Source organism: Harpia harpyja, chromosome 18, assembly GCF_026419915.1.
Source record: "Harpia harpyja isolate bHarHar1 chromosome 18, bHarHar1 primary haplotype, whole genome shotgun sequence".
NCBI classification, from domain to species: Eukaryota; Metazoa; Chordata; class Aves; order Accipitriformes; family Accipitridae; genus Harpia; species Harpia harpyja.
In genome coordinates this window covers 26,371,418-26,395,866 of record NC_068957.1, presented here as the reverse complement: position 1 = coordinate 26,395,866, position 24,449 = coordinate 26,371,418, and the positions used below count along the sequence as shown (strand labels likewise).

At 45.1% G+C, this 24,449-nt stretch overlaps 1 long non-coding RNA gene across 1 annotated transcript in view; it reads left to right on the top strand.

Moving 5' to 3' along the window:
- Nucleotides 1–24,449, top strand: part of LOC128153810 (uncharacterized) — a 275,250-nt gene that overhangs the window by 220,180 nt on the left and 30,621 nt on the right. The window lies entirely within an intron of this gene.

The following is a 24,449-nucleotide window of genomic DNA, read 5'->3' as shown; positions in this document are numbered from 1 at the left end:
ACATACCCACCCGGTTTTCCAGCTTCTCCTAAAAGCAGTCAGTTTCCCGCTTTGCCTGTGCCTATCTGTGTCATTCCTTACACCTGTTTCCATAGAGAGCCCCCCAAAATCTTGTCCGATTTAGCAGTCCATCCATTCCTTTGGAAAGAAGATTCTGGTTACAACTGAGTGGTAGACATCAGAGCGTTTGGGACCATCAAACTGTAGCCATTTCCTCTACATGTTGTGATCTTTTCCTGATCGTTACTCTTCCTCCTTCCAGATTTATCACCTCCTTCGTTTCAAACACCCCCCTTTTTCTGCATCTTTTCTCCAACTGGACTGCAGCTCTTTGGGGGAGAGACCACAGCCTACTCAGAATTCTGACTACAGTCCATAGCAATACAAACACAAAAATAATGGTGAGAAATTTTCCAATGGAACTATTTTTTTTCCCCAGCAGAAAGAGCTGAACGGTTCACATTTGGGGGAAACCTGTTCGTTCTGGCAAATCTTCTGATGGAACTCAGGCGAAAGCCCACTGCAGGAAGGCTTTGGCATGGACTGGTTTGCTGCCAACACAGCTCAGCTCAGCTTCTCAGCAGAAAACCTTGTTTTTCGAGAGCCTGTGAGTACAGGCCAGGTCAGTTATCTGGGGGCTGGTCAGATGCTGGAGGCTTTGTGAGTGGGGCTCCTACTTTCAAGGAAAGTATCTGATGTCTGGCATCTGCATTGGAAGATTAAGGGTCTGTGACAATGATGTCTCCAGGAGGGGCTTGTCTCTGTGCTGGGAGTCCTGATGGCTTACAGAAATGGACATAAATACTGTCAGAGCCACTGCTGCTACATTAACCAGGTGCTGCTGCTATTCAGTGTCCTGGGGTTCCTGGCCAGGTAGAAATTCCAGACATTAATTCCATAATTCTACCATGATTGCTGGACAGAAATTACTATGGAAAGCAATTAAAGCATGCACCGACAAGGTACATTCCTCTCTGAAATTATTCCTACAACTCCCCCTGTATTGACAAACCCCATGATTGCAGCACATTTCACAGGATCACAAATAACCTGCTGTGGCAGTCACCCAACTTTCCATTCTTCTGTGCCTCTCATGGAGAAGTTGGTACCCATTTGCCCTCCCTGCTATGTGAAGAAAACGGATGTGCCATGTTCACAACACTGTGATAGAGCCAATGGAAAAGAAACACAGTGGATCTTAAAGGGAGTATTAGTAAAAGAGAAAAGATGTTTAGTACTGCAGATCCTTGTTTTGGAAAGATTTCCAGATTAGCCTATTGCTTTTTCCTTTTAATCAGTCTGAGGTGAATATTTGTGGGAAGCCATAATTTATCACCAGTTTTGCTAGATCTTTCAGCATTTTTTGTATGCCCTGACAAAGCCTGTATTGTTCCCCTTTGCATCCCTCTTCTCTTATTAAATATCTGCTTTGAACATTTTGTCACTTATCTGCTATGAGTTTTTTACCTTAATCTCTTTTTTCTTTTCTTTTTTTCTTTTTTTTTTCTTTTTATTTTTTATTTTAAGCAACTCTTCCTGCGTCATGGAAGGTAGCAGACAGATGACCTTGCAAGGGGAACTTGTGGTGCACCCACAATGCAGGTTGAACACATGGGCTTCTCCCATATCATCCTCCTTTCATGCTTGACCCTAGGAGGAGAGTCAGTATCTCATTTTGGGAAAGGCTTGCTTACCATCCTTACTATATGTGTTTGACCTCTTCTTTGATCTTTCTGCAAGGAAGCCAGTTAATGGCAATTGTGCTAATAGATTTTATCATGAAGTTATTCATTAGTGTTACTATAATGTACAGGGCTGAAATTTTTTGACAGACCCCCCTAAGCAGGGGCTTAAGTCCCACTGAAAGTTAAGAGTAACAGCTAAAGCCAGTAGGCACTCTGTTAAGTTCCTACTCCAAGATTTTTAAAGCTCCTGTCATGGGAATGTTTTGCCATCATAAACAGAGTTGAGAGGTATGTAAATGCCCTCAGAGACTAGCCCAAACTCCTTGCAGTCCTCCATTACTGGCGCTGCTTGAAGTGGGATCTGCCTGGGTGGCTGTCTCACAGGCTGAAGTATCTGGGACCATTTATCATTGAGAAGACACGAAAGGCAGTAGGGGCCAAGTGTATTCCCTTCCTGCCCCCCCTCCTTTTTGTTGTTTTTGTTGTTGTTGTTGTTGTTGTTGTGGAGGAAGTTTCCTTTAGAAAGTTTTCTATCTGCAGAGCAGGGAAGTTTTGTCTCTGTGGGGAAGTCTATTTGTGTTGAGAAAGAAGCCACTTGAGAGACTATTCCAAGGTAAACATGTGCCAAGGCCAGATACTTTCACAGTTCTGTCACTTTGAGAAATATCTGTGCTATAAAATCCTCTCTGGAGATGTGCTGAAAAGAATATATTACACAGGGAGAATCTATACTGAGATATTTTGGTCTCTTTCACATTATAGGTTCAGTCCTGCAAACAAGTACTTAAAGCATTAAATAAACTGAAGCATTTAGAAAACAAGTGTGCACCACATCTCAGTCACACAGACAATGTTGGAAAGTCAAGCGATTTTTGAAAACTGTAAAGAAATATGAGGAATGCTTTATTTGCCACCTGGTACACTGTGGTCTGAGCTTTGTTTTCTCTATGCGTACAAGATTTGAAAAGTTGTGATTTTTCAGTAATGACATCTCCTCTGTCTCTAAACAATCCTTACAAATTTTTTTGGAACGTAAGATACGTAAAAGATACTTCTGGAAAATGAAATAATAGCCCCCCTCTACCCCCCAAGTGTATGTGGTTTGTCTTTAAAAAGACAAAATAAAGCAGCCAGCCTGCCCCCAGCATACTTTCATGGAGTATTACAAACCATGCAGTCCCTTCCCATCAGTTCTCATTCTCCTGGGAAATACCTCAGGAGGCATTTCCTGTAAGCAAAAAGGTACAAATGGGCCAGACAAATTGCAAAAAATACTTGTACTTATCAGTGCTTTTCATTCATATTTTTCCATGTCTGGTGAAGTGGATCCACAATCCTGATATGGCTCTGCCCACTGCCTTGTTATAGCAACAATACTGTAAGTAAAATGGCACAGCCTTTTCCAAAGGAGCTCTCCAGGTAAAATTTCTTGAGCTTTTCTTTCCAAAGTACCTCTTTCCTAATCTAGTGAGCAGAAAAAGTTTCCTTTGCAGTTGCAAGGTCCTGTGAATTCTGAGTTTAACAACAGTCATATTAATTGAAAATGCTTTAGAGCCTCTAAGCTTATTACACTTCCGCTGGTAGCTTGGTGGAGTTCAGCTATGTTTCTTTATCTCCATTGCATGGGCATAGAGTTTCAGGATATCTGTGTTTTAAAGATCAGCAAAATGCGTCAAAAACCAAGACCATTTCTCCTAAATTTTTGAGCAAATTTAGACAGAGGGTCCTCTTCCCACCCCTTTGTCTCCTGCCCAAGAAATCCAAGAATGATCATTTTCTGAAGAGCAGTTAATCTTCATAAGAAAGGGCTCAGAAATAGCTTGCTGTTTTCTCAAACTAGTTTTTTTTATGGTATCACAGCAGCCATGCAGAGGATCAGATATGGAGACAGGAAATAGTTGTATCGTGCCAGGGTACAAATGCTGAGGCACTCTCTCCAAGGAGCAGAATTAGTGACATGGAATTCAGGAAGGTCGTCTCTGCTTGGGTTGTCTTTGCTTCTGACTTTGTTGCTCCACTCCATCAGCTGCCTATCTTTCTGAATCACTCTGCAATGTTGGGGTTTTTTTTTCCTTTTTGAAATGTGAATACACATCAAGCATTTTTTAAAGATACAACTGCTCCCAGCCAGTCAAATTGGCTGTGAGCCTGGATATTATAGGGAGGAATTCAGTCTTGGAAATCTGACAGCATCAATGGTCTTTAGGCCCCTGGTGTCTTTCAAAGGGGCGCTGAATATCAGTGCTCCACTGAAAGTCTTTTCTAGGAGGGCAGCCCATTTGCAAACAGATCAAAACCAGCTTATTCCAACTGTAGCCCTTAGAGTAAGTTTTTAAAGAGCCCTTAAGAAAAAAAGACACCCCCCCCCCCCCCCCGAAAAATAAAACCCCAACATTTGGGAATTTGTTTTCAAAAGGGCATTCAAGATAAATTCCTTGACAACTGTTATTCCAAATCATTGTGCTTTGGAAAGATGCAAACTGCGTGTTATCACATGGGAGGCATCTCAGATGGACCCAATTCCACACTTCTGGCCCCATCTACATTAGAAAATAAAGAATCAGCCAAGGGATTCCACTCCAGTGCAGTTGTTTCCTTTGCTGATTGTGGATTTGTTTCAAAACATAGTGCGGTCCAGTCCTCACCCTCCTGTGCAGGTGGGGAAGGGCTTGGAATACTTCCCTTGTTTATGGGACATGGCTGAAAACTTTGCTCTGCTGCTGTCAGGTCTCCTTGACCCTGTTGCATGAGCAGCAGTGATGAGGTCTCTGTCTGACAGGAGCAACTCAAACAGAGACAGGTCAGTGCTGAACAGAATTAAATTTCTCAACAGATAGGAATATTTTGTTTTAATTTTTTTGAATTGTTATTTGATGGTGCAGAGAAACTATTTGAAAGAGTCTGCCAACACACAGGATCAACAGATAAGTTCACTGTGCTCCTGGGTTTGCTTTCCATACTACAGTGCCGCAGAAATACTACATGACTCACGATTTGCCATGCTGCTGACATTGCTACCTACATTTGTAATGCACTGGTGTCCAGCAGTCCTAATTAGATGTTTGCTGAACAAATGCAGGGATCAGCTAAGAAACTTTTCCATGTCTAGCACTGCACTGTCAGTGAGCTGAAACCCAGGGAAGTTCCTCCTTCCCTTCAAGCATTAAGTCATAGGCTGTGGCCGAGAGCAGGAAATTGGGTTAGCCGGGGCATGGATCAGATCTGTACAAAAATCTGTGTTCCTGTGCCATGAATTTTGATGATACCCTTTGATGTGTGAAAGCTAGCCCATCACATCCTCCCCACACAATGTCATTTAACATGGTTGCCCGGGCTGGATCTTGTTCACAAGCCAAAGGTTGAGCTGGCCCCTGCTATAGAAAGAATACATCCTATAGGCATTGTGTACTCCTCTCCCTGATTTACATCGTGTTTCCTTTAGCAGGGCTTGCTGGCATCCTGTTTGCCTGGTTCCTTTGTCTGCTGTAGCTTCATTCTGGGCTGAAAATACCATAAGGATGTCTGTACAATGATTTGGTATGTCTCAAGAGCATGAAGGCTACTGAAAGGAATATGTTTCCAAACGGCAGATACTCCTTTCTCTTTCCTTCCTCAGGGGCAGCCCTTCTTGCTATAGTCCTCTTAACCACCACTTCAGGTATGCATTTCCCATGCAGTTTCCAGTCACTGCCCTTTCTTACCCTCTGCCTGATGAGCCTTACCTCTCATGACTGACTTGCTGCTTTGTGAAAGGTTTTTTGCCCAATTAGCAACAGGTTCCTTCGCTGCTTGGCTAGTATTCATTAGAGTGGGGTGTCACATAGTTTTGCTGCTAGGCCAGGAGAAAAATGTGTTTACAGCATATGTAATGCTCTCCCATAGGTACCCCACCCCTACCCCTTCCTAGCTTGAACACAATCAGACAGTATAAAGATCTTTTAAAACCACCTCTAACTGGAGTTGCACTCCTGTTTACAATATAAACATGCAGTGTGTCTTGCCACGCCATTAATCAAGCAAAAAGGATTAGAAAACACCTCACTCGTGCTATTTGGCCAAGGTATTGTTGCTTTTGGAATCTCATCTTTTGCATTTCCATGCACACTAGCCTAGCCAGTTCCAGTGTGGTTAAACCTTCATTTAGCTGTAAGAGTAGCTGGAAATACCCATGCAAAAATCCACGACCCTCTGAAATCAGTGGGATAACTCATCGTTTGCTCCCTGTTTCTCTGTTTGAATGAAACATTAATCACATGAGTAAACCCAGTGAGATTTGGGCCATGATTTTAAGCAATATGTGATTAATTAGGTTTTGCCTTGCTTCTATTTCATACTTAGAGCCCTGCAGACTCAGAGGAGAAAGCCACCAGATTAGAAAAGCTTTATTTTCTAAACAGTTTTGCAGAGATGTGGAAGAGACTGGAAAGGGAAAGAAATGGAGAACAGGTCTTTAGATCTTTAATAGTGATGACATGAGGAAGGCTCTCTTCCCATGCCTGTTCTTGTTACTGCCTGTCTGGAAATAGCTTGACACAAAGTTGGTTTGAAAAGGCAGGAATATGTCTATTTACATTGTGACTGCTTTATCTCAGGTAGAATAAAAGATGAAAACTCAGGGCTTGATTCCCAACTGAAACGAGCATCTCTCCAGCATTCTGTTCTCACACACTGTTTCTTGTTGAGTGCAGCTGAAATGCAGGAGTTCCCTAGATGCTGGGAGACCTGTGACTTTCTTTGATTCCTGAATAAAGGACAGGTCTTCTGAGGATTCTGCTTTGCGAAGCTGACGTTGAAGTCTTCTTCATGCAAACTGTCCCAGCAGAAACCCTGAAGCTGCAATGACTTGGCCCGTAAGATTTGTTAAGGTCCATTACAAAACTCTAACAGATGCCTCAAAGCACACTCGGGGAATTTTCAAGTGCTGGTAATAATTTCACTTCAGGTTCCACCCTCCTCCTGTCTCAGTGTAATGTAACCTACATCGCAGCCAGACATTTAGTGGCCTTGGATAAGTCCTATTTCCAGACCTGGTCCTGAGCACTGCCTTTCATCTCTCCATGCTGGAGGCCTGTTGGAAAAAGTAAAGCCTCAATATTTTTACAGAGGGGAGGATTGCACACTGGGGTTCGGGTTTGTTTCTTTTCACTTCCCTTGAACTTGAAAATACCTACTGGGATTTTGTTCCCAGTTTCAAAACAAAACAACCTCTCCTAAGAGAGACCAAGAATGGGAAATGTGAGGTCAAATACTCACTGGAAGCATCCTAAGCAAACTTAGGATGACAGTGGATGTTGTTGTGCAACCTTACCTTGGTGGTGGCTCATATCTGCCATACTAGCACACTGAAATACGTGTCACTTTGAGAGAAAATATGCTGAATGTTAGAAGGCTGAGGGAGCCTTTTCAACACTCACTATGTGCCAGAGCTTTTGAGAAAGACTTTAAACAGGTGATTAAAGCTATGCATTTTCTAAAATAGTTTAGAAAGGAGTTGCTATGGTTGTTAGAGTATGCCAGTACATTCTAGCTACTTAAAGGTGGTTTGTTTAATTCGAGGGATACCATCCGACACTGTCAGTGCCCGCAGGAGGCTGGAGTCCAAGGTGTGCACTGCTTGGCCCGGACATTCAGGGAGTTGCTGCAAACCTGCATGTGCTAAAAAGGGTCTCTAACTCAACTGCCTGTGAATTACTCCCCGATACCTTCCCCAGCTGCTTTCACCCCATGGTGGGCGTGAGGCTGCCTGTCCCTGGCAAGGGTGGTCAACCTACCCCCATCTCCCCGGGTAAGAGCATGCTGCCAGGGCCCGCAAGTCACTGACCGGCCATAATGGCCCCCAGCAGCCCCGTCCGGGGCCTCCACCGCCACCCTCCCCGGGTCCCCGGACCCCGGGCCCCCGCCTCAGCCCAGCCCAGGACCCGCAGCCCAGGACCCGCAGCCCAGGACCCAGCCTGCTGCAGGACCGCCAGGGCTCTGGCTTGGCTGTGCCCGTGCCCGTGCCCGGCCAGGGACTCTGCCAGTCCTGCCGCCAACCCCAGCCGACGGCCGACTCCCTGCCTGGCCTCAGACCTGCCTGGAGGTCCCTGGGCTGCATCTGATCCTGGCCGCCATCCCTGGGGCTGAGCCTGGCCCTGGAGCCCGCCTCCTCACTGCCCACTTGCCCCTGGCCGGGGCTCTTGTCTGGGCCTGGCTGCCCTCCCGGCACGCTGGGCGGTGGGACGGGCCTGCCTGTCGCGGCCCTGCCCGCCGGGCACGGTGCGGCTGGGCTGCCAGCACAGCACCTGGAGCTCTTGGAACCTCCGGAGGTCTAAAGCCTCCGGGGCCAGGCTATCCTGGCTCCGCTGTGCTCCCCACCCAGGGGAGAAGCATGGTGCTGCCCACGGGCTCCTGTTGCCACAGGAGCCGGTGAGACCCGAATTCATTTGCCCTGCCTCGGTGCACGTTGGCTCGGTGAGGAGGACCAGCACACAGAGAGAACAGTGCCGGCGGCAGCGATGGCCGTGGTTTGGGTGCTCCGTGTCCTTTGCTGGACGCAGGGCAGATGGCAGTCCCAAGCCCCACGTGCTGGCTGCAGTGCCCCAAGCACCATCTGCGTGCATTTCAGTGGCTGTGAAGCCACCTACAATTTTATCCTGCGGTCCAGATGTGTCACAGAGCTGCTCCCTCATCATTAATGGACATTAGAGCTCCTCCCTATGCCTGTATCAGTTCATGGTGACTGGTCCTTAGTGACTGGCCATTTATGGGAAAATATGTGCTTTTGAGAGTATGAGCTTTTGCCATGGTAGCACTCTGCCCACGCAGACAGGGCTGTTTTTCTTGCCAGCTCCCAGCCTTGGCCCTGTGTACATGATTTAGCCTTTGGAAAAGAAGAGGTGATTGGTGCATCCCGCGTGTGTTTGGAGAGGAATGCACAGCAGCTTGTGAAAATGATTTATGGCACGTGTTGCGCACCAGGAATGTCAGGCAGGCACAGCACTGAGGTCTGTCTGTGGGATCAACCTGTGCTTTCCTTGCAGTCATTGCTGGGAGCAGTTCTGCACAACCACCGTCAAATAGCCATGGCCGTGAGGAGCATAATGTTCATAAAAAACATAGGATTTCCTTCTTTTCCTCCCACTCTTTGTCAGCTTCTAGGATCAGATTCTTCTGAGGCTCTGATCACCTTCCTTCCAGATCCTCTCTTTGCTGTTTTCACACTGCTGCAGTTTCAGTTCCATATTTTGTCACCTGTAGGGCAGAACTGCCTCAATATTATGATGTCTAAGGAGAGTGTATAGAGAAGGCAGTCAGGCTGTTCTCAGAGATGCAGAGTGATGATGCCAGGCAACAGATTCGAGCTGCCAAACATGAAACTCTGATTAGCTATAAAGAATATTTTTTTTCACTGTGAGGATAAGTCAAACACAGACAAGGTTACCCAAAGAGGTTGTGGAGTCTCCATCCTTGGAGATATTCAAAGCTTGACTGAACAAGGCCCTCAGCAATCTGATCTAGATGCATCTACTTTGGGGGGCAGACTGGACTAGATGACCTCCAGAAGTCCCTAACAACCTAAATTATTCTATGGTTCTGTGACACTGTGCCAATATTTCACACTGAATCTACAGGATCAACTCCTAGAGTTTATCCAGAGATTTAGCTTCTGTTTAGTACGGCATTTTCTGAGCCTCACCATTTGTCTTATTTCTCCCATTGGTACTAGATGACAATCTGGGCTTCTGTAGGATTTTTGCTCTTAAGTGTGAGGCCATTTCAAACTTGCTGAGCTACAAACACAGAAGTCAGACTGGGGAATACAGATCTGGATATCTGCATTCCTCACAATTTGGGGATGCACAAAGCAAGCATTTTGGTTCATGTTCATGCTTAGAAGTATGTAAATGTGACCTTGGAAATCTGTGAACATAGCTGTTACCAGTCTCTGTGCCTGCCATACTTGGTACAACAGGGGCAAAACAGGGAATGGAGTCAGCAATCTTTACTGCAACATGAATATTAAATACTAAGACTGCTCATACAATCATTGAATCATAGAATCATTTAAGTTGGAAGAGACCTTCAAGATCATAGAGTCCAACCATCTACGATGCCCACTAAACCATGTCCTGGAGTACCCTGTCCACTCGCTTTTTGAATACCTCCAGGGATGGTGACTCAACCACTTCCCTGGGCAGCCTGTTCCAATACCTGACAACCCTTTCAGTAAAGAAATTTTTCCTAATATCCAATCTAAACCTCCCCTAGCACAACTTGAGGCCCTTTCCTCTCATCCTATCACTAGTTACTTGATAGAAGAGACCAGTACCCGCCTCACTACAACCTCCTTTCAGGTAGTTGTAGAGAGCTATAAGGTCTCCCCTCAGCCTCCTTTTCTCCAGACTAAACAGCCCTAGTTCCATAGAATCAACGAACAGAAGTCACCTGTAAGTACAGACATATAGCTTTCAGCACGTATTTCTCTTTCCTATACTGTCTGAAGATAGGTGGAAGCAGATGAGCTGGGCAAGGCCTGTGGGCCTCAGAGTCTGTGGTCAGCCTGGAAAACTGGACCCTGAGGAACACCTTCCGTCTTGTTGGAAGTGGATTAATTATGAGGAGCACAGCAAAGTTCAGATGGCTTACCCAGAACTGATTTTAACGTGAAATAAGAGAAATAAAAACTGGGAATAGTCCCCCATCTGGGATCCAGGACCGTGAACTGCACAGGAGACAGCTGTACTGCACAGCACGGGTTACAAGCTGATGAGCTTGTACACTCTGAGCTCATTCGCATTTGAGTGGTGTGTTGGGGCACCTGAGCTGTATCATAAATAGCAACGACAGGTTGACTATGACTGCAGACCCCATATTTTCTATGAGGAGCATATGTGAGTTTATGTGAGACACATGATGTGTGTTTGCGACTTTATGCAGCGTGTGTTTTTGGACGGGTGTGTTTACAGATGGTTTTGGCCCACTTAAAGTATCTTTGGCAAGAGGCAGTTCTGTGAATTTGAACCAAGCCAAACACACCTCTGAGGTCATTGCTGCCATGAGATCACCACCTAGGCATAATGTTCAGGACCTTTGAAGACTCCTTTTGTGTTTTTTTAACATTTTCCCTCCTATTTGAAGTTGATCCAGAGCAATTACAATCCACCAAGGGAACAAACAGAAACCCTTTGCAAACCAGAGCCATAACAGCTAGGCATGCAGATCACATGCAGGGGCTAAGACAAAATGTGTGTTGCTGTGGTCTGATTTTTCGGAAGGACTCCAAACTCATGAAGTCAGTGTAAATATCAGATTACCATGATCCTCTGGAATTTTGAGTACAGCCTCCTACTAGGTCACTATTTCTACGTTTTCACTCTGCAGAATATTTATGAACAACCTTGATTTTTTTTCTCTATTTTGGCTTCAAATGAGTTACTTTTATTTATCAATCTACATGGCACATGCCAACTGTTGTTCAGGAACTTAGCTTAGAGAGGGGTCCAATCTTAAACATCAGATGTTAGCACCCCAGCACGTTGGGGGTCAGCTACATCCTGGTCCAAGCCATGTAGGCTGGGGCAGTCTCCAAACCAAGCCTTTTTTTTTTTAAACCAGAACAAACAAAGCCTTGAACTGCAAAGTGTCAAAGTCATAGGGAAGAGTGTGGTTGGAAGGCTACTGCAATGAAGGAGGGAGCTTTTGTTTTCCCTGTGGTAACACTGTTACATGTGAATACATTTAGTATGAAGAAGATGACTCATTGACTCAAAAATCAGGAGAAACATTTCTGGAGAGGTTGTTCCATAATGATCCTCAAACCACCAGCACTACAGTGTCTCTGAAGTCTCTCTGTCCGCTCAAAGCAGCTTTGAAAAGATGCAATGTTTATTTGTTTGAAGGGATGGACAGCTCTTGCTGAACCTTGGCACCCTCCCCAGGCTATAATACCACAAATTTTCTGCTTCTCAAAAGGACACTGGATATAGAGTGTTAACAGGGTAAAATAACGGTGTAGTCCATGGGATTGGAAAAGGCAGGCAGAGCAGCCGGGATAGAGTGTTCTGTTTGGCAGCGTGGTGCAGGCGCTTCATCCATCTCTGTGCCACCCACAGGCATTCTGCCTCACATCTCCTCTTTGCAATCCTCTCACACACACCCTGCTACCAGTCCTTTTCAAGCAGCCCCTCTCTTTATAGCCATACACAGCCTCTTTGGTCCTGTTCCCACTCCCTTGCTACCCCCCACCCACCCACTCTCTCTCAAATACTTTCTTCTCCTCTGGTTTTCATGCAGACGCCTCCCCTCCATACCCTGTCTCGCACAACATCCCCTCTTGCCTGACACACAGACACCCTCCCTCTCCAGAGCATATGCAGAGCAGAGGCATTTCCTTTTATTGTCCATACAGCCCCTGCAACCCCACCCATCTCCCGTTTATTCACTGCAATAACACATTTGGAGTGGAAGTAGTCCTGCTGAGAGCAGCCACACAGACAACGCAGGAGAGCCAAGTCTTCACCCAAAATTGCTCCTACTTGTAGACTACTGCTTCCTGCCTGTGCACCCAGAGGAAGAGGCATGCTCAGGCTTGGGAGATGTGGTGGCGAAATGTCCTTTGCTGCTCAAGGACTGTGAAAATGTTCACAAAGCCCCTCTCTTCTTTGCCAGAGCAAATCTGGCACAGGCAGCTTCAGCAGTGAGTTTTCCAGCACACACTTTCCTGTGACATCCACCTTGTCCGCAAAAATGCATGAGCATGGAGGGGAACAGAACAATATGGGAGTGTCTTCATGGATGGCACAGCACTTGATCTCCATGTTGAAGATGATGGCAAAAGGGCTGGAGAGGACCAGTGGTGAGAGAGACCATCTGAGACCACCAACTTATGTTACGCAGGTCACAAGCAGAACAGCTTCAGTGCAGTCAAAGAAATAACACCAGCTTGTGTGAGCCAAGGAACTGACCCCAAAAAGCAAATCTTACAAGGGGCTAGACAACAACAGCCCTTCTCCCCCAAATAAGATCATAAGCAAGACACTGCCCATATAAACCATCTCTTCCTTAGAAAAGCAAATTTGGAGGCACACAGCGTTCCTGTATTATGATAAGGTGCAGCCTACAGGACCATACTGGACTAGAAGAGATTTCCAGCAGTGTCTCTGAGCTCTTTCCTCAGGACTCCCCCATGAAGAGCTCCTGTGTCAGTCATCAGCTGGGAACACTTGGCTCTCCAACACTGTCCACTCATAAGCAGACAAACACAAACTGGGGACCACTATAACAGAGCTCCTCATCCCTCTTACAGCAGATCCGCATTTTCCCTTACTCCTCCTCATCCCCAATGGCCCCAGACCTTGCCACTGCAGTGCCAGCTCCATACAGAGCCCAAGTGAATGTGTTATAAAGCACTTAAGACCTAGTGGTCCTTGCTTTACCTTTAGTGTTGGTGTATTTCATTAGCAAGATGCACCTTGCCATTGAAGGATTGGTGATGCTGTACAGGGTCCAAAGACCCACTGAAATCAATGCTTCATCATGTTAGGGGCTGTATACACAGTTAGTGAAACATAGTCCCTATCCCAAATTGTTCAGACCCTAACATGGTAAGACCAAGAGATGCCCTGGTAGCACAGTCACTATGAGCTAGCTTACACAGCCACTTACAGACCTGATCTCAGGGTAAAGTATATATGCTTTTTTGCTGAGGTAAGTTGAGTTGGGATAAGATCCCCACTGGGAGCACCATGCAAACCCTGTGTCAGGACCGCTTCTTCTGGCGGTGAAGCCAGCTTATGCCAGTTTAACGAGACTGAAAATACAGGCAAAGGGTAGGACGGGAACCAAACCCCTCTGGCAGTCAGTGCCAGAGCTGGGAGTGTAACAGCCCTTGCTGCTAACTCCTCATCCAGGGCCATAGCCACTCACCCAAGCTTGCTATAGAAATGCAGAAGAAAAATAAATGCAGCAGGGAAGCTGCAGAATTTGAAGACACCACATGTCTATCTGACTAGCCTCTTCCCCTTCTCATTTGGCTTGATACATTTGGCAAGGGATTAACTGCCAGATGAGATAAAGAAAGATGCACCCCCCCACCCCTTCATCTTCCTTTCATTGTTTACAGCCCTTCCTGAACTTGGGGACAGCAGCAGCAGGAGCAAAAGGCACAGAATGAAACCAGCCCCAATCCTTGATAATCCTGTGACTGCCTGAGAGTGATGAGGACAATAGACATGTGGCAAACTTGATGCTTGGAGATGGTTTTAATAGAGAAACTTGGCGTCAAAATCACTTCTGGAACATTAACATCTCTTTGAGCTGCCCACAGCAATGAAAGATGAAAAGGGGCTGGTGGGTGGTGGGGAGCAGAAGGAGCAGGAGGAGTGGTCATGAACTTTGAGAGACGCTTGATGCTGTTTTCTGGAAATGCCTGACAGCCCCAGTCCAGTTAGAACTGCGGACTGTCTTTGCCAGGGACTATCATTGCCAGAACTTCATTCAAAGTTTTATTAATTAGGAACTTAATTACTTTTGGGTTACATGTTAAAAGAAACCCTGCTAGCAAGGACTTTTCCCACACAGACAGATGGAGGCCAACATTTGTCCAGCCAAAACCAATGAATCTGATGAAAATTTGATGAAAATTTTCAAGTACTCAGATGTAAGACCTCCCAGTGCCTAGACCTCATTTCAGCTTATGGCTTGCCAGACTTCATCCACAACACTTTCCTTCCCGCTCCATTATTTGAGGCGTGAATAAATGTAGCTCTGAACAAAGAAAGTGTTAAGAAAAGTTGCTCTTGCAACATTTCTGGCTGTAATAACAGCAGGAAAACTTCAAGAACTCACGGCAGAGCTTTTGACTCTCATGAGCTTTTTTGTCCAGTTCTTCACACTCATATCTTTCTGAAGGTCTGGAGTTGGTCATGGAGTGGGTCCATCTTCAGATAAAGCTCCCTCTGGCCCTGGGGTTCAACTCAGTCTTCAAAAGCCCTCTCTGGGGCTATTGGTTTGTCCCTTATCTAGGAGGACCTCTCAGCTTTGCTGAGAGCTGTTCCACTTTGAATAAATAATGAACTGCTTATTAAGGTGGGGGGTCTTGTATCCATTTTTTTATATCATCTTTAGTATTAAAAATGTAACTACAGAAGGCCACAGGAACTCTCTTTTTAAGTGTGAAGACATGCAAGTCCACTGGCCTTGGAGTCTGACTGGGTATAATTCCATTAAAATTAAGTAAAAGCACCATTTCCAGGTGAATTAAAGCTTTCTGTTTTGTGTTGTAATGGAATTGTGTGCTTTTCATGCTCAAAATAAGCAAAGCTATCTCTTTACAGCCCCTCCCATCTCACATAAAGATATATTTAGGCTTTATTGTGAAGTGCTTTGCAATTCTTGGGTGAAAAGTTCAAAGTACCAGGTACCACATTGCTACTATTATCAGTTTGGTCCCCTAACAAGGATGTTGTGATGTGCATATTTGAGTGGGTAATCTTATCATAAGGATGAACTGGTCTCAATCTTTTCTTTTGGCATGTTCAACTCCAGACTTCCCTTCAACATCTGACATATGGGTTTTATTGTTCAATTGACTTTCTTCTTGTACAAACATCCTGACTGAAGCACATGCAAAGGGAGGAGGGGAGACATTCCTCTCCATATATGTTTGAGCTTCTCTGTCTTCTTGCTATGTGGTCGGAGGAACACATGGAGGTCCCTGCATATTTATAAGCTCTTTGTTTCCCAGTTTCCGAGGCCAGATGGCACATTCTGATGTTTTACAGCACTTTTACCTCTAGGCCCTGAACTTGTTACAAACTGGGATGAGAAGTCCTCACCATAGGAGCGTGCAGCTAAGGAATGTCTTACTAGTTACAGCTTTGGTAATAGAACAAGTTGCACGATAAACAAAGGAAGAACTGATTCTGGCAAGGTACTTTTCTTGCACTAGTCTGTCACAGAGTGCTTTTCTAGTCATCTGGCCATTAGATCTGCTAATATGCATATTGCTTACAGTTATGGCAAAGCTAATGGATTCGTTGGTTAAGGTCAAGTTCATTGGACTGCATATATGTTCACAGCTGCTTTCCACTGGACATTGGACTTGGTCCTTTGTGCCCTTGTTAGCTAAACAAATTGTCAGGTGATCCCATCTGTTTTGGACATCGCCTTTATTATTAATCTGTTTATTACTAATTGGATTGTTATAATACCACAGTGTTAAATTTTACTTAAGCACAAAGCAAGAGATGGTCCCTCATAATCTCATGCAAGACAAAGAGGGGGAGTAGAAGAGGCAGAGTTCATTCAGTTCATGGACAATCCTTTTCTTTTCTTATTCTTTCTGGAAAAATTGCTGCAAACTGCATATGATCAAGAGCATGGGTTTGGCTGGAGTTTATGAAGTGGATTAGATTTCTGCTAATGTCAAGGAAGTAGGAAAAGGAATCCACTTGTCAGCACAAGGTCTTGCCTGAGATTGGAAAGTATTGTTATAAATACTTTTTTTTTTTAAGAAGATAATAAGATCCATGATCCACAAGGCAAGAGAATTCTTGTTTCTCTTTCAGTCACAATCTGCTATGTTTCCTATTATGTCAAATAAGGGATGAACTAGATTATACCCTTTTCTGAAATGTAAACAGCATTAAGATCTCCCTGTTCAACCCAGGTCCTCATGTTTTTAAAACCTGTAGAAACTTCATTACCTGAAAATGACAAAACTCCAGAAAAGGCTGTCTGAAACTTTTCCAAAGCTTAAAAAAAATTAACATATTTGGGTTTATAGTAAAAGCTTTGTTTTACTACAAAACAAAGCTAAGAATACATTTGAGGTCTCTAAGGAACAATGGACTAGATGCCTTTTACCACTCAAGAAAGACAAACTCTGTGGGATATCTGTTAGGTGTCTCTGCATGAAATAGTTCTCCGCTGGTTTCTTTCATCTGGGTCTTATTGAAGTTTCCCTAGGAGTAAGACCCATGGAGAGAGAATATTCAATGTATAGTTTTTGGCCATATTTTATGATGTGCTACAATTTCAGAGCATTTAATCTCTATGAGAAGGCTGATCTTCTTTACTGCCTAAGTGTTCCAAGAGTACATACTATATAGGCTATACTAGAGTACATTGCTGGCATGGTGGAACTGATGCATCTTTGCAAGTGTAATCGGTTCCACAGTTATTGCTGATGTGGCTTTGTCAGTCAGGGTCTCTATTCATGCTCATCACAGCTGGGTTGCCACAACAAGCCCAAGCACAAGAACTGGAAACCACTCAAACTCTAGTGGAAAGACAGCATATGCAGACTTTAGCCACCTTTCTCCTAGCATCTAGTTCTTGTCGCTACCATGGGACACAGGTCTACATAAACTGATGTGGTACAGGAGTTGGGTGAGAAGGCCAGTGCTGACACTGGTGATCAGTTACCTAAGAAAAAGCTATATGGTCCTCAAACCTGGACCAGGTGTGGACATAGATAAGCAAACCACTTTGAAATGGCAAACAGCTAGTGAGCTTATTTACACAGAGAATGGCACTTTTGCATCTTCAAATTCAGGGACAGGTAAAGATCACGAAGTTCTCTTCACCAAGCAGATATAAAGGCAGCACTTTCTAGAGTCCTACTTGGCCTGTACCCGTGATACAGGCAGTGCAACATTTATTTGAAATGATTTGGATTATCATTCCAATTTTACAGAGGGAATTTGTTACTTGTAATGTATTACTATATAAGCTCTGAAGATGCTAAGGCTCTTCCTGGCACTCATGCAGCAATTACAGTGGAAGGATATGTCAGGACATATCTTCTTATGTGTTGAAGACTGAAAATGGGAACTATGGAACAAATCTGACTGAGATTAATGATCATGCTCATATCTACCACAGGGCTAAGATCTTGGGATATATTTTTTTTCTTTTTGAGTTCTCTGTCCCCCATGAAAGGGCACAGTGAGATTCAATGCTATTGGTTTAGAAGCTAAAGAAACAAAATTAAAAGAAGACAGTGCTGCCAAAAATTAATCATTCAAAGTGTTCAAAGTCTAAATCTTTTGGCAAAAGCCTTTCTTACTATTCATTTGCTGTTCAAGCTGTTGAAAAAGTTGTCCTGGAAATGAACATGTTAGTATTAGCAGCAATAACTGCTTAATAGGCATCCTTCCTATCTCCCAATAGCCGGTGATTTTCTTCCAACTGGGAAAGTTCACACTGCTGGTGAATGATTCTCAGAATACAGCTGCAATGGTCCAGTGTACTCTTGGAGTGACACTATTGATGCTCTCTGCCTTTCATGTGGTCCAGATGTTTTGCAACATCAGACTGCTGCTAGTAATGATTGGGGTACTGCAGGAGTTTTTCCAGGAAGCACTTGAAGAGCTAGTGCCTAATGATTCGCAACATGTGTGCTGCAATGCCTGTAACACTTCACATATATGATCACCTAAGGATGGTCTCTGAAGCTCAACTCCACTGCCAAATGCTTTCCAATGTTGGCTGGCCAGCTATATTCTGTCCTTGCATGTGCAGATTCATCACGTGGCCCTACTGACTAAGCCATCACTACCCAACACACGCATTACAAATTCATCAAGCCTGAGTTTCAATCAGTAACAACCACCATTGTGGAACATCAGGCAAGCAGTAATAAGGCTGCTGGTTTGCAAGCTATGTACAAGCCTGCAATAAATTTTCTAATCAAGTGTAGCCTGCAAGACAGAAAGAGACATATATGTCCCTCTGGGTCACTAAATGACTCGGGTGATTCCTTATTGCAAGGACTCTCCTGTACCTCCCAAGCCTTCCACGTGCTAAAAGCCCTGATCATTCCTTGCTCAACAGCCAACAATCTCATCCTCTTTTGGATAATTTCTGAGATGGCACTGAGATGGACAATTTCTGTTCTGCATATGCAGAACAAAATGTGCAACCCTGTGAACAGTCAGGGAGGCTGCGGGAAGGGCACGGAGGTGAGAGGTATGTGGTGTGGTGGCTGGTGGTGGTTGTTTCTGTTGTTTTTCTAGCTCAGAATTGGGCTGCATTTCCTGATCCTCTTGCTCTAAGCAATCAGCAGTTTATTTCCAAGCTTTGTCATTGATTCCAGCTGGAAACCTGCTGGCATGGCGGCCCATGAAAAAGTAATTTCACAGCTGTCCAGCAGTCTCTTCCAGGAGAGAGAGGTAAGTGATGGCTGGGATAAAAAGCATCCTTTAGACCTCTTAACTCTGTGAATTCAGCCAACTTACATTCTAGAGGGTTAATGAGTTGAGAAGGCTAAAATGATATTTTTATGGGCATGTCAAATGGCTGGAATGTGACAATATTCTAGTGGAAAATAACACTGTTGAAGCAAAAAGCATAAGCGCAGCAAGTCAGAATGGAGTCAATCATTTGAATGGCACTTGTGACGCAGGCCTTTGGTTCATCCTGATCACACAATACCTTTGCAAGTCCTGGGGCAGCAACATCAGTGCCTTTGGTGACAACTTGCTGCTACAGACTTCAGCCCCACAGTCCTTGCCTGGGAATTCAACCCAGTACAGAACAGCTCTTCCTCCCAGAGCTGAGCTGGGGTGTGCAGTCACTGCACACTTAACTGGTCTGTTCCTCCCAGCTCAACGCCTTTTACTGGTAGGTAAAAGGGGTCCTGAACAGGTTTTTTTACCTAGCTGCTGGAACAATTACTGAATTGGCACTGCAAAGACTTGCTAGGATCAAACCGGGAGGCCCTAGTACTCCTGCACTGTGCATTTTTGGACAGTTCAAGTCCTGAGATAGATTCGTATTTCTAAGAATTTCCAAGTTTTTTTGAGATGACAAGGAAGCAACATGAAAAAAGCATCAGGAAGGTTTAAAGGCAGAGAGGGGAAATATTTTGGTCCTGTGCCGGTTCAATATGATTAATGCATTCTTCTAGAACATCTTTCCAAGATCTCTTTTGCTACAGGAGTGGTGGGGATGGATTCTTGCATGAATAAATGCTAAGTAATTATCAAAGTATTGCTTACTGTCAGTTTTAGGCACTACTTGTAATACCCAGGCCCTAAACAGTACTTTTCACCAAACATTCGAGAAGGAGGCAAGAATTGTTACCCATGCTTCGCAGAGCAGGGTGGCTAAGGGCCAGGGAGCTGAAATGCTGGGGGGTGGTCGCCAAGGAAGCTGGGGGCACGCTGGCTCCCAGGGCAGCACTGCTTTCCTTGGGCTGCAGGGAAGGCACCCCTGACGTGTGCTCAGCTGTGGTCCTCAGCACACAGACATACGTGCATGCACGTGCACACTGCATGCTGCCCTGTCTGCAAGCAGCTACCTACTAGTGACTCAGGTGCCCAGTCCTCCCTGAAAGAGCTCATTTAACATCCAGGCAAGAGAGTACAGAGAAGGCATGGAAGTGAATACAGCGAAGCCAGGCTTTCAGCTTTCCACCCTTTAAAGGATGAAAACATAAGGGAAGGTGTCAGAAGTCAATTTGCTTTGGCAGAGAGAGGAAGGAAAAAAAAAAAACCTGTGGCCTGGCTGGGAGCCAGAGGATTTGTGCCGGCTACAGCCAGGATGACGCTGTGGACCAAGGAACAGAAAAACATTTGTGCATGGTCCCAGTGACCTGGCGCTCAGTGTGGCTGGGGAGGGTTGAAGGTGGTGCTGGCGTGGGGGCATGGTGGGAGAAGGACACACCAGCTTGTGGTGTCACCGGAGGTCCTAGCACATGTCCCACCATCCGGCTGCACAGGGAATTCCTTTCCTCTTGCTTCAGGATGTGTATGTGTGCAAGACTCTGTGTGTGTTGGGGGTGGAATGGGGGGTGGAGGAGAAAAAAAAGATGACATTCAGCTAAATAACCTCGTTGGCATTAACCCTTACCTTCCTGGCTTTTTCTTCCCAGCTGGACAAAGGAGCTCTCTGAGGGATGGGCAAGGGAAAATCCCATTCCTCCGTGCAGGGAAGCACACAGACCTCTTTGGATGGAAGTTCTTAGTAAGCCCTCAGTCCCACTTTCTTAGTTCATGTCCGCCCCCTGGTTTCACTCTGTTTATGAATTTCCACATTCTGGACAGTCCTGAAAAAGCCTGTACACCAAACTCGCCATCCTGGAGGAGACAGTCAAGGTTTTAATCTAAACTGGAAGTGAAAGGTGCATCTGTCCAGGCTCCTTAATCAGTAAAATATTATCATGGTGTTGAGAGTTCAGTCCATGCCAGCCCCTCCCCACCCCAAACTTGCAGCAAAAATTCCAGCTCTGCTCACTGCCATATCTGTCTTCAGCTGGTTTTCTTTTGGTGGGGTGATGGAGACCAGAATAGATCTTATTTTAGAGGAGATGGAAATCCTGCTCTCATCTAACAAGCTGGAGAAGGCATCTCCTGACCTGTAGTTCTTGTTTTTGGGTCCTACATATGGAAATTGTTACTCTGAGTTATTACAAATAATTACTTAGTGACACTGGAATTCCGGCAGGGTATCACACCCATGTTAACACTCCTTCCGCCATGCTGCACTGAACTGGTTGTATTGAGGACATCACTCAGGCATGACCAGTCTCCTGTCGGAAGGTTTTGTCTGCTGTCTGCAGCCTGTGATTGCTGTTTTGAGGAAACGGGCTGTATGCAGGAGAATTAGTCACAGTGCTTTGAATTGGGTGGAGGAGTTTTGCAAAGCTGTCTAACCCTTAGAAGCATCGCTGGGGACCGGATTGCCCAAAGTGTGATCAAAGTGTTTCCCTCAACTGGCTCCTGCCTCGGACAGTCACTTATTGGGGTGGTAAAAAACCCTTGTGGGAAAATTATGGATGTTTAGAAACAGTCCTGATCTCCTTCCAACCACCTGCTAATTTGCCTGTGACCTCACTCACTCTGTAAAAAGCATGCAGGAGTTCCAAGATTTTAATCTTGCCCTCTAATACCATTGTCCTACATGCTTCCAAAGGTGGAGCAGCTTTGAGAGCTCTCCAGGAAGCCAGAAATCCCCAGAAGATTTCTACAAAGATGCAGAAATGCTCACTTACAAACGATTGCCATCATCCCTCCTTGAACAGTGAGGCTTATTGCACTATTAGGAAATAGAAGTCCATCCCTGCGCAAGTCTTGGGGCACAGTGAGGCACAGAGTATGCTTATCAGACAGGGAAGAGCATCAGGGCTAATCAGCAATGTAACTGAGTTTGGGGTAAGATGGTTGTGTTGACACCATTCCTCATCATGTTGGCATTTGGATAGAATGAGCAGCTCTTCTGCTTCCATATTCCCAAGGATTTTATGGGATCATTGTGGGACACTGTAGAGTTAATAGACATTAGTTAGGAATAAAACAATCTCAGCAATGGATTTTTGTGGCTCCCATGGCAAATTAACAAAAACAATAACATATTTGTTTCTGTTTTCTTACTTTTTTGTACCAAGGCCAAATCATTTCAGAAATGAAACAAAATGAAATGAAACCAAACCAAACCAAATTACTTTTTCTTCTGATTTGTTTACAGTTAAAAATAAACAAAAACCCCCATCATATGTTTCTATTGATTTTTTTTCAAATTAACCTTAGGTAGCTTGAAATCAAACTATTAAAAAAACCCCAAACTACCATCTTTTGACTTCTCACAGTTTTTCATGTTTTCTGGATAAATAAGCTGGATACAGATGGCTTTGGTTGCTGGAAATATTGGAGGCATTGGGTCTGAACAAGTGTTCCTAGTTTGCTCAGGATTGCTGATGCCTTCTGCCTGTTTTCACTGGCAAACCGAAGTTTGCTGATAAAGGAGGAAAACAGAGGAGAAAACAGACTTTGGCTTCCATTTGGCCTTTAGGGCTTGGGCTGGAGATGCTCAGCACCTTGGCAAACATAGCTCACATCCAACACTTGGAAAGAAATGGTGAGGAGAGGAACAGTAGAGCCCAGGAGCTCAGCGCTGAGTAGGGCTGCGCGGGCAGCTCTAACAGGAGCACAATTTGTTCAAGGGACAAGATGACATGAGAATCTCTCTGAAACCCTCCCACTCTCCATCCTTGAGTCAATGGGCATGAGAATAAAGACATCTGATGGCAGTGCGTGCATGGGTATGGGGGCACTGGGGAGGGGGAAACTTCTGAGGAGAAGCAAAAGTTTATTCTGTTCTGTTGTTTAAAGCCCATTCATCGATGCACACTGGACGGCCAAGACTGCCTACAAGGCTGGGAAGGGAGACTGTATTGCCCAAGGAGTTGCTGGGGAACAATGGAAGGAAATACGGACTTGGAGAATGACAAAACGGGGGAGTTGTGGTGAGAGGATATGAGCAGGATGGTGTTGGGAAAGCGGATGTGAGAAACTGCACGCTGCTGCTGGACCCAGCTTTCTGCCTCCCGGTTTTGCTCTCTCAACAACTTCTAGAAAGATTGTGAGGGCCGTATCCAGGCCCTTTCCCAGCAGAGAGCTCCCAGAGCAGCTTATTCACAAGGGGTTCAGTGGGATCCCATCCCTGCTGAACCATTCTGCAGTTATGCTGTCAGCATCAATATGCCTCTGAGGACAAGTTACCCACTCTCTGCAACAGAGAGCAGTTTCTCACGTGCTCCAAAATACATGAGAAACGTGTTTTACTGGAGCCAGTTCTGCAAAGCCCTCCTGAAGAAACTGTCCGTTTCCAGGCTGCCTGGGCTGATGTCACAAAGCCTGAGAGGGCAAGGCTTCAGGCAGCAAAGGCACGAGGTGCACATTGCACTGCCTTGTCCTCACTGGCTGACTGAGACAGGCGTCCTGGGTTCTTTGCCAGCTCCTGTCTGTGGTTTGCACCTGACCTTGGGGAATGCACTCATCTGCCTATTTCCTCACCTGCCACTTGGAGGAAATGGCACTCACCTGCCTGCTCAAAGGATGATTCACATCACTATCAGTCTCAAAAAATGAGATAGGAGGTTATTCACTGCTTCATCTGGAAGAAAGAGCTATGGCCACCAGTCTGTGGGCAGCCGGCACACCCATTCTCTACCGTTTACTCTGCAGACTTTGCTATTGGGAAGTGCCCAGTGCTGATCTTTTCTATGAAAGCCCCAGCAAGGTTTTCTGAGCTTGGAGCATGGTGGGAGCATCTCTAGGAGTAACAGGAAAAGATGCAGTCTGCAGAGGCTACAGTTTCTTCTCCACTTGAATCAATAATTTTCCACTATGATTCCATTCATCAAAACCATAAATAAACAGAAAAGGATAATAAAACCCCCTCAGAAATGAGGGAATGCAATAGCAGCCATGATTTTGGACTGTCTTCCTGATGGAAAGCCTTATGTTAACAGATCAAGGTACAAATTGGGCATATGGGTTTCCAGCTTAGGGTTGATCCAGTTTTAATATCTCTGTGAAGAGACCAAAGCAATCTGGCCAGATTAGGAATTGCTACTGCATTTCTAGGAAGTGCAAAGGAGAATGAACACATCTTTAGCACTTGAAAGTACGTACAAGTGTGGTTCACTGTATGAATATAAAACCAACCTTAATTGTACGAGAACTGCCAAAATGTTTATAAACTTCTAGTGAAGTGACATGAATCCTACCTGAGAAGCCTCAGATTCTCCTGTACGCATAATAAAGATATGTTAGGTTAAACAAATCAGTAAAGAGGGCACAGAAAATGTTAAACAGACTCAACATATATTCTTGGCTGCAGTCAGTCTTGGGCTTGTTTATCACTTCTCACGCACCTGAATATTTGGGTGTCAGGGCTGCACTGACCTGCAGTCCCATGAGGCCTGCTCTATTCCCCTTTGTTCCTTCCTGCAAACTGTCCATGGAAGGGAGTGCCAGACATGAAGAATTTGGGAGAGGA